The sequence below is a fragment of the Macrobrachium nipponense genome, chromosome 3 (genome assembly GCF_015104395.2).
Source record: "Macrobrachium nipponense isolate FS-2020 chromosome 3, ASM1510439v2, whole genome shotgun sequence".
Lineage (NCBI taxonomy): Eukaryota > Metazoa > Arthropoda > Malacostraca > Decapoda > Palaemonidae > Macrobrachium > Macrobrachium nipponense.
The window spans coordinates 124,172,349-124,183,788 of record NC_087202.1 but is presented as its reverse complement, the minus strand read 5'-3'; the positions used below and the strand labels follow the sequence as shown (position 1 = coordinate 124,183,788).

Genomic DNA, 11,440 nt, shown 5'->3' with positions numbered 1-11,440 from the left:
GAATGTCACAAGTGTGTGGGCTAAGGTCCTTAAGTTTTTTTTCCCGAGTTTTCAGTATAAAAAGTCACCAAAGGTCGATCTTATGTAAAATAGATATGTACTAACTAAATTGTAGTGTTATTATTATAAATACATTTACTACCACTGAAGAGGTGATAGTTGGTGCAAGGTTAAGTTTTGCAAGTTGAACAGCCACAGTTGGTAGGGAGGGAGTGAAGGAAACAGGGGAAGGGAAGAGACACAAGGGAACACTTAAAAAGAAAGAAAGAAAAAAAAAAAAACTGCTATAGTAGACTCGTATCAAACCGTGCATCTGATATCTAAGCCAGTCCCTTATGACACTCCTGATTGGCTGTCAAGCCCATCAACCAGGGCTGGAAACTCAGTCTCCCGAGAGAGTTCACACAGGCAGGATGTATGTTCCACTTCTGAGAGGTACTTTTGAAAGACTTATCCCTCAGTAGAAGTGGAACATACATCCAGCTTATGTGAACACTCTCGAGAGACTGAGGGTTTCCAGCCCTGTGATTGGCTTATCAACAGCCAATCAGGAGCATTATTAGTGACTGGCCTAGACATCATATGTATGTACAGAGGGCTACAGACATAAATGTATGTGAACTAAATCCTTGGTGTATCAGATTACAATTTGGTCATTTTTATTCTGTAGGCTTTTAATTTGGCTCTTTCTTTCCTTCCTTAGGCCTGATGTTTTCTTGTAGATTTTCTGCAGTGTATATTTTTATTTTCTGTTTAGTTTTATTATGTAGCATACATATGTGTTGAAATCGGTTTGTCTGTTATCAAAACTAAAAATATTGGAATTAGTTTTCCAAGTAGTTGTTTAAAGCTTTTATTAAGAAAATACTGTTGCTATTTTTGATTATTGATTTAGTTGAAGAAAATTCTAAAACTTGCATTTTCCTTTGTAGATATGATGACTATCGGCGCCGTAGTGAGTCTCCAGCTTTTAAAAGACGCAGCCGTTCAAGGTCTTAAGTAGGTAAGGAAAATGTGTCCTGAAACATTTTGTACTAATTTTGACCAACTTGCTGGACGAGTCAGTTGTATACTCGCCTACCGATCTGATAACCCTTGTTAGCTCATAGCTGCAGCCAGCGCGTAATCAGAGGAATGTATCTGGTGATTAGAAATTCATTTATCAATGTAATGTGTTTTGGATCCCACAATAAGCTGTAGGCCTTTTGATAAATAGAAATCCAATCCTTAGGGCCAACCCAAGGAGAGCTCATTGGTCTGGTCAAACTATGATATACCTAACTTACACTAATTTTGTTTTTACAATTACGGTTTTTTGTTTAGATATTGCATGGTTTCTTTAAAAGGCACTTTTCGCTTAGGGTGAGCCTTGGTTATCAGGAAGTCTTGATCAGGAAACTTGCAAGGTAGAGTCTTAACATGAATTTCTAGGCATGAAATTGGATATAATTGGGTTTTTTTCACTATCCACTTGGTATTGTGATGACTAATGCTATTAACAGAGAGCCAAGAGATCTAGATAACCAAGTGTTTTGTCAGGTCACAAACAGAATCGAGCTGTCACCTTGAATGGTAGATGATTATTATTATTCAGTAGATGAAACCTATTCATATGGAAGAAGCCCAAAGGGGTCATTGACTTGAAATTCAAGCTCCCAAAAAATTTGGTCTAAATTAGGAAGAAGTGGAAGTACGTACAGGGAAATACAGAAAGAAGAGATCCCGCTTATTAAGAAAAAGTCAGTAAATAGGCAACTGGATGGAAAAGGTATTAAAATGCAAGAAGAATAGTAGTGTTCCCCCCCTGTATTCACGGGGGATAGGTAGGTAGGTACCAGACAACACCCCCCTTCAAATACTAGTTGAAACCCCTATCAAAACTTTAAATTGCCCATTTTGTTAGGTAAAACTCAAGAAAACCCCACTAAAAATGTTTACAAATATATTTTTTAATAGTTTTATTGCAAAAGGTGCATTTTATGATGAAATTAATGATAAAGAGAATTTGTGGATATTTTTCATAGAAAAATATCATATGTGAATTTTCCCTGAATAATGAGGGTATATGTTGTAGAGAGAGAGCCATGAAAGTGATGCATTTTATTTTCACTGAACTTTTGAAGTAAGTTCCAATTGCACGATATCTTCTGGGAGAGGCAGTTCCACAGCCTATTGGTGTGAGGAATAAAGGACTTCTTGAACTGAGAAGTTTGACAGGGAGGCACATCTACTGCATACGTACTGCTGCTCATTGCTTCTCGTTGTTCTAGGCAGATAAAGGGGATCAGGGATCAATTGAAATACAATTTAGGATATACTCTGTAAATGAGAGATGCCCCCGGTGGGGGTAATTTTCTTCTGGTTGTTCAAGTTAATAAATAGCACAGATTGGTTATGGAACATCTCTTCATTATAGGGCAGTTTTCTTAGCTGTATTACATTTTTCTTTAAGTAAGAGGCAGGGATGCTGGATCTAGAGAAAGGTAATGCCTCTTGCTAAGTGTTTATATGCAGCCTGTAAATCATTAATGTTGATATGCAGTCTAAATCACTGTTAATATCAGAAAGCAGTTTAGTTAGACCAATGGTCCCAGTTTTAATTTTCCATAGAGGTTACCAAAACTAACTGTTCTTGAGTGAAGTTTGAAACGATGATGCATGGAAGAATAAGTTAACAAAAGTGAAAGGGAGAAGTGGTGCAGCTGTAGCCAAGTGAATGCTGCAGAATTGCCCGTAGTAAAGTCTGTGTGTGCTTTATAGAAACACTTGAAGTAGTAGAGAAAAGTGGTGATAGGAGTTATTCCTTTCTTCAATATTGCTGATACATACTGTCCAGGTACCATGATGTTTGATTACCGAGACAAAATTTAACTAATTTGTCTACATTGCTTTATTGCCATTTGTACTTGCATCACAGTACTAATTATAGTATTTATTTCGGCAGTATTTCAACCTGTCTTGCAAGTCTTGTTGTATTATGTGAAATATAAATAGAAGATTCCCTGTTGTGTATGAAATTAGTCTTTGTGGTAAGGTAATGGCATGAAATCATCACCTGTTCTCCAGTCACACAAAATTTCTGGCTAGGTTGACTTCATTCCAATCAGATAAGCAGGCATAGGTGGTATTAATAAGGCTTCTTGTTTTGCATACATACCTTAAATATCTCTAAAATATATTATAAAGAATAAATGGTAGAATATTTGGAATATTGTTATATTAACAAATTAAAATGGATGAAGCCCATTTTAGGAATTTGGAATTCATTATATTTTAAAGAATGACACATGTAATTTTAACTTTTATATTTGGTAGTTTAGTTGACCTTGGCACTTGTTTGACTCGAGATATTTGATGAATATCCCAAATGATTGAAGCCCCTCAATCTAAAACATTGTGTTAATGTTCTTGACACTTGTCAAGTTTTGTAAATCTCAGTATAAGAAATTCTTTCAGGATTTTTTTTTTATTGTAAAATTTGCAGAAAGTCATGATTAATAAAGGCAAATCCTTTGGCTTGCCTTTTGATAGCTTTAAATAATTAGCTCAGTAGTGTTGTCAAACACACTAGTAATAATCGACCACTAATTTATTTTAGAAGGCAGTTAAGTGTCAAGATAAGCATAGATTATCAGTAGTGGAACACAGTTTTGTATTGCCCTAAATTTTATTCAGTGGTGATGATTATGTGGTAACACACTTGCTGATGTGGGTTTTGTATAAGCTGTTTTTAATGAACATTTGTTTGTCTTATAATTTAAACCTTGGGTTTTTTCAATAGTACCCATTTTGCTATGTCATTTCTTAGTTCATAGTGTGTATTTCACAACACCCATCTTGCTTTATAATTTCTTAATTTTTCCCTAGTTTTGAATGGGCCCTTGACCATTAGCCCACAGGCTTTAGCCTTAGTCTGTTTCCACTGGTGTGTCACAGCCAACAACCTCAATTTTGTTTAGATATGTATTTGAGGCAACGAGGCTCTTGGATTTGGGAAGACCGCATTCATTTTATGATTTTCTGTCTTGAAAACTTATATAAACATAGTTCATGAAATAACTACTCCATTACTAAGATATACCTGAATTGCTGTTTAAAAGGGAGGCCAAAATGCTGAATATCCATCCCATTGTGTTTGCGTATGCCTGAAGGATACAGAAATTAATAGGCTTGTAATTTATGGCTCCAGAAAACCTCTGTTGCATAAAACAAGGCACTTGTTGTTTGGAAAGGGAGTAAAATTATCATCATCATCATCATGAGAAGTAGAAGCATTTAGCCCAGGATGTGTATATTGTGAAGCCTTAAACCATGGAGATACTAATATAAACTGAGGTGGAGTGAAGATGATGAATCCCAGGTAAATTTGTTCTGCTGCAACTACTAGTCCCAACAAATACAGTCAGAACACTATGCATAACACTTTTAAAAATATATTTGTTTAAAAACAACAAAAGGAAATGCTGTTGACCTCGGGTTGACAGTGTTACTGGCTCAACTCTGCTATTTGTCCCATTGCTGTAGGATATCAGTGATACTTGCTGCAGCGAGTGTTTTTCACTACTTGCTTCTTTCTTCTTTGCTTGTGGGCAAGAATAGTCAAGAGGCACTGTCCCTGAAGCCTGTGGTCCTTTGAAGATACAACTAAAATGGCTTTCACAGGATAGAACAGTGGAAGATGAGGAATGTTGGGGGTTGCTGTGGTATGTTTTAAAACAGGCTACTAGCCACGAGTCTTATTTACTAAGTTGTCTAAGAGATAACCTTTCTTGACTACCCACTTGTGGTATGCTTGACCCTCCCAGACAGCACAGATCTCGTCAATTCATCCTGAAGATGCCAATGACAGCAAAGTTGTTAGTGTGAGATCCAGGCGAGAGGTTTTCTGGAGAGGTTAGTAAGAATGTTTCATTAGACTTAACGGGTGATTCTCCATTAGGTCTGAGCAACTCCTGGGGAACCTCCCTGACAAAGTGCCGGCTAAATATTGTCGTTTCGCTTGTGGAACTATTTTTCATGTGGCTTGATAGAGGTTAGCAGTTGATATTTCGTAGGGCCATTATGATTGCTGTGGCTTCATCCTCCAAAAATCTTGTCTCCGAGACCTTACAGAACTTCAGGCATGGAGACTGGGTATCAAAGTTGTTGTGGAATCTGTGGAAGTGATCTGCCTGAGGAATTTCATCCTGGATAGGAGACGGGAATGTTTACCATCATGTATAGTATATTTGCAGACTATTGATGTGGTCATAAGGGAGCTGTCAGAACTGTGAACTGTCCTTATATTTTTTGAAGCGCATTCAATCAATCAATCAAAAAAATACTGTAAATACCTGTAACATTGCCAAGTGTGTGCCATACAAAATACTATTTTTTGTTTTAATTATAGTGCATTTTAGATGTGGGTTTGTAAAGTTAAGTTGTTCATATAGGTAACAAACCTTCGGTCTTAAGATTAAGATAAATCTTCTAGCACCAGCTGGGAAAACTGGTAAAATTAATTTTAAAAAATTGTGTATGCAAGGAACTATTGGCATCTGTGTTTGATCGCAAGATGTGTGGGATCTCCCACAATGCCTTTGGCATCTCATGGTTGAGTCAGTTACTTCTGTACTGCCTTTAAGAGAGGGTGCATTTTGCTCTGTCCTTTTAAAGCCAGTTTAGTGTGCCTGCTTCCTTTGTTGCTTTTTGTTTCAGTGTGTGTGAGATTGCTTTTGGTTTGTACGGGTATTGTGGTATCATGGAACTTTTTACCTCCCCAACCAAGGTTTCTTTGGGATCTCGTAAGAAACTAGGAAATGGCGGGGTATTAATGGGTTCCCTTGTTAGAGATAACGTGTCCACGGATCCACACCAATGTGTAGTAGGTGCAGAGAAAATGTATGTACAATTACTAATCCTTGTTCTGTATGTCGTTGTTGGCCAGTGGAACAATGAACAAAGTTTTATGAGAAGGGTCAGTAGAGAAGAAAGGAGACGCCACCATCTTTGGATAATGAAGCGCCTTCATCTTTTGTTCTGCCTAATTGTGATGCTGATCCATGTGTTTCTCCAACTATGCTAAATGCATCCCATAGTAGTGTTTCAGCTATAGATGTGCACAGAATGAAAGGTATGTGGGTGGCGTAGGCCTATCACGGTTACCAACCTTGGATGGCTTATCAAAACAATGTGTCACGCATCCCTCCATGGCCTTTCCCTGTGGGTGTTCCTTCTTCCCCTGGTCTCATGGCCTCCTTTTACCCTCGCATCCTCGGTGTTGTCGATTACAACTATGCTTTCGGATTCGTTGGCATGCACTTTATGAACAAATTGCAAGCAATAAAAGAAAAAATTGATAAGATATGCAAGAAGGCGCAAGTCGTCGTCATCATCTACTTCTGGTTCAGCATCTTCGCAAGCTTCAGTAATGTCAGTGTGTGCTCCAGTCAAACAGTTGAGGATGTTTAATTTCTGCTTCATCTTCAAGTTAGGACTGTCACATACCTTAAAAAGAAAGCGCTAAAAATACTAGTCATTAACACTGAAACAAAGAATGACAGTTATCACAGCTGACGAAATCGATGGATGTTGGAGTGGAAGCTGCTGAGTGCGATTGTAAGGGCGACGGCGGAAAAGAAATTTGTGGATTCTGCGAGAGAGTTTGTCCCAGTCTTCACTGTAAGGCCGTTCAAGAAGAGAAAAGACAACAACACTCCAATTAAAAGATCGAATAGTAAAGTGTGGGAGATTCTTCATTATGAGGGAGTACATTCATCTAACGGGCTGGGCAATAGTGAGGTTGTGGTTCGCCCCTGGGCCGGAAGATCAAGGTCAAGATCCCAACAGCCGTGGAAAGTCGACAACCACATTCACCCCAGCATTTTTTCAAGAACTAGCCAGGATCGGCCATCGGATAATACAGCAATAATCTTTCAAGTAGATCTGAAACTCCTTGCAACATAGCTGTGACTGGAATTCCCCTTTAAGGACCAAAGATAGATGTTTAGATGTTGCATGAATTACTGCATTCAAGTCATGCAGAGTCAGTGTTACAACATGTTAATGCAAGGATTTCAGGTGGGGATAATTCTTTGCGATCAAATAGATCTTTTAAAACGCCCCCCTGCTGAGAGGTAGGAAATATTATATGACACCTGTTAAGGCTCCCTACAAACCATTGCGACAAGCTACTGATAGAAGCTTGGCTCTAAAAACAGTCTTTGTTGGCTCTAGCATCTACGAAAAGATTAGGGGGAACTGCAGGGTTGTCATATAAAGTGAAGCATTCCAGAAGTTATTAGTCTTCAGATTTATACCAGAATTCATGGCTTAGATGCAGAATTCACCAGTTGCAGATGACAGATTTCTCTTCTTTTCTATACCTTCTTTGGGAGACTGTGGATAATGACCCTGAGGAAGTGTTATGTCTTGTCAGGTGCTGCGTGCTTATTTAAAAAGAACTAGACATCTGAGACATAGATGGCAAAGGCCTTTTGTTATCACAGTTCAGGTCAAGAAAGAAGTGTCCAAGAATACAATGTCTTTTTGGTTAAGGGAACCAATTAGTAATGCATGTTTGACAGAATCTGAAAAGCCAGATAATGTTTAGAGCTCATGACATCAGAGGTCTGAGCTCTTCTTTGTCATTCAAGATTGTCTGTTCAGAGAACCACTTTCACTTTCTTTTACTTGAAGGACATTGCTTGTAGGTCCTTGGACACTTTTCCTTTTGTCCGGTGGTGGCTGCTCAACAAGTTGTGTAGTACCCTTGGCAGGTCAGTTTGCATCTAGTTTAAGATGAAAGTATGAAAGTAGAGTGAACGAGATGACTGGTCTTTTTCTTTTCTACATATTCTGTCTACTTCTTTACCTATGGGCGGTAAGGAGAATAGTATCATCTAAAGCTGGAACGGACTACAGTAATACCCCAAACCAACGCGAAGTTAGGTTCCAGACCCTCTCGCACAAAGGAAGTTTCGCGTAAGTTTGGCACACTCTAAAAATGCTGATAAATGCTTACTTCTAGAGTTTGAACACTAAATATGATCCTAATCATGCTCCCTACATATTAAGCTAAGTTTACTTTTAAATGAAGTTAGTTACTGTAATTTCATTTAAAAGTTAGCCTAATACATTACTCATAAAAAATAAATAAATTGTTGGTAAAAATATAGGAGTCCGTACATACATACAACATAGCCCTCTCTTCTTTCCCCCAATTTCTTTAAAATACTATCACAAATTTTGTAATTACAGTTATATTATTGTTATTAATAATTGAAAACATTATTAACATGACACATACTAACATGTACCATAAAAATACTCATCTCAGTAAAAAAAAAAAAATTTATTTAATGTTATTCACACAAAAGTTTGATAACTTATTTATAAATTACATCTAATAAATTTTGTAACACCTTTCATTGGTGTCTGTGAAATACTCGCATATGATAGTTAGGTTCCAATGAAAAGTTCATGCTATTGTGAATTCGCGCAACTCGAATCACGTAAGATTGAGGTATTACTGTAGATACAGATGAGTGAGACAGCCAATGCTGTTAGCGATCAATAGTGCAAGATAGTTACGTTTCAGTAACAACACATCCCTCTCTGTAGCAAGGAGAGAGAGAAGAATGAAAACAAACCCACATAAGAGGATAGGATATGTTGGTTTGTTATAGGAACAGATAGCTCTCCCTCTAACACAAATGCAATAAACACCCAGAAATATGACCCTAAAGATACTCGTATATTATAGGCTGTAAGGTTGAGGTCAGTTATCTTCAAATAGCTTTTATTCGGAAATTGACTAAAGGTGGCAAACTCCCAGTCAGTTTATAATACTTACCTCCCACCATGAGTAAGTACCCTAATGTTAAGACCAAAGGTTTGTTTCATTATGAACTAATGGCAATATTTTTTTTTAAAAATAAATTTGTATTTTTCATAACCAACAAACCTGAGGTCCTACGTAAAAGAACCCACCTCAAACCGCCCCTCTGGATGATGCTAAAAGGCACAGGGTGGGAGATCCCACATAGCTTGTGATCAAGCACAGCTGGTAATAGTTCCTTGCATACACAAGTTTTAAGAAAATTAATTTTACTGGTTTTCCAGCTGGCACTAGAAGATTTATCCAATGTTAAGACTTCAGATTTGTTATTTATGAAAATGCAAATCAATTTAAAAAAAAAAAAAAAAAAAAAAAAAATTATGGCACGAGTCAGTCGCAAGTCCCTTTGGTGTCTTCATGTAAGATAAAAATTGCTCGGAATATTTTTTCTAAGTAATTTTCCAGATGTCATTCCAATTTCAAATTGACTTATTTGAGAACAAGTGATTGTTAGTGTTTTTTTTTTTTCTTAATGTTTTATCTTATGGAAACTTAATTTCCTGTTTATTTTGTAAATGTGGGAAAAATATGAGTATCTTGATAAGCACTAATACAGTACTTTCCAAATTTACTGGGTTTTTACCTGTAATGCCATGCATCTTCATGTTTTGGATTTTTGTCTGAGACTGGTCAATAAACTGCTTAGATGTCTCGTTTTATTGTCAGGTAGTAGAAAAAACAAAACTGTAAGAGGAGTGGTAAACCATTTGATTATTGAATGTCATTGGGTAATAAGAGTCAATAAAGTAATAGTGGAGAGTTTTTAAGTTCATTGAATTATTGCATGGTTGTGCAATTTAGAGCATGTTGTGAATTAAGGGTCGCTTGAGAAAAGCGGCTCTGGCTTTGTGTTATATAAAGATGATCCAGGTGAAATGAGGTGATATTTAATGAACAGTTAATTTGAACTTAATTTTTTTTCTTTTGCAGCCATGGACAATGGAATCTTCTTAGAACAAAGGAAGCCTTGCTTAAAGACTCAAGATGATAATGAAGTTTTTAAACCAGGCTACAAGGTGCATCATACTGTATAGCTGTCCCTTTGTAAGTGATAATTTCCTATGCCAGGGCCCAAAAATTACATTTTTTATTTTTATTACTAGACTTGACTTTTACTACTTATTCTTTAGTTTGCCAGTTTGGTTTATGATGTCACATGTATTTTTTATATGGAAAGAAAATCTTTTCCTTGGCATAGCCAGTTGTGTGTAGAATATTTAGTAATTGTAAATGGATAGTTATAGCTACTGACTGCTATTCTTTATTAACTGGATTTAGAATGAGTGTTGTAAGGATGTATGCTGTCATTCCAATCAAGAAGAATTTTTTAAGGATGTTATGAATGGATGTATAAATGGCAACCCCATGCCCTTCTCAATTCTTTTATCTGGCATTAAAGCTATGAAGTGGAATAGGCATTACACAATAATGACAAGATCTGCTATCACAGGACAAGATCTCCAAATTGGGAAAGGTAAGGGGCAATTCAGTATAGGGTAAGGTTACAAGTTGTGAAACTAATAAAATTTCACAAATTATTCTCTTTCATTTTCATATGATATTTTAATTCTTAAAACACCGCTAATGTGTAAAAATACCAACAATGACAGCTATTCTAGTTGAAGATTCTTTATAATGTTAGACTTGACGTAACTTGTCCAAATTAATTCATGACTTGCTTAAGGGGAAAGGCCTGCAACAGGAGGTAATAAAGATAATGGAGAACAACGCACACCCCTTTCTGGCAGAGAAAGCCTCTAGCAGGTAGAGACCAGATGTTCACAATGGAGATGGATGCCTCGGTTGTTACTGGCATCAATCAGAGAAATGAACTACTTGGTGTTTTTCGATCAACAGGGTATATACTGTGTACCTGCACAAACCTTTACATAATCCTACAATAAGTATCTGCAGTTTGTCTCCCATGACACAACATACAGTGTAAGTTTAGGGCTCTTTGCTTTGGCTTGGTAACAACTCCCCAAACCTTCCAACTTGTGTCAGAATGGGCATGGAAAAAGTATATGACTGAGGAGGTCCTCGATGATGGGATAATCCTTGCACCATCAGGAGAGAAAGCAGCGAGACACGCATATGAGGTCCTGGCACTAATAATAAACCTCATGAAATTGGACCATCTCCTTAAGGTGAACAAAGTACTTGGGGATGCAGACGGATGATAGAAGTGAAGGCCCCTTTCCTGTCAGCATCGCATCATCCAGCAAAGCAGTGGCAGATCCAGATCAGGAGAGGGACATACATATGAGCAGCATGTGTATTTCAAGGATGTGGGGCCCAGAACAGAGGGCACGGTGACAGTTGTGAAGAGCAATTATGCCACTGTGGAGGCCAAGATGCTTCTGAATCCAGTGAGCCCCGAGAGCCTACCTCAAGCATACAGACCCTCCCTCAGGCAGGATAAGGGTGCACCAGCCTTCAAGAACAACCACTCGGTCCTACCTTGGACAGCTTTACCTTTGGCCTATAGGTGATATAAAGGAGCATTGAGCCCTTGGCTCTACCTAAGAAGGAACAGGAGGCATAGTTCTTGATCTCAGCCAA

At 37.6% G+C, this 11,440-nt stretch overlaps 1 protein-coding gene across 10 annotated transcripts in view; it reads right to left on the bottom strand.

The window, feature by feature from the left end:
* Window positions 1–11,440, bottom strand: part of LOC135222034 (RNA-binding protein 1-like) — a 171,165-nt gene that overhangs the window by 9,227 nt on the left and 150,498 nt on the right. The gene's annotated exons all lie outside the window — the stretch shown is intronic.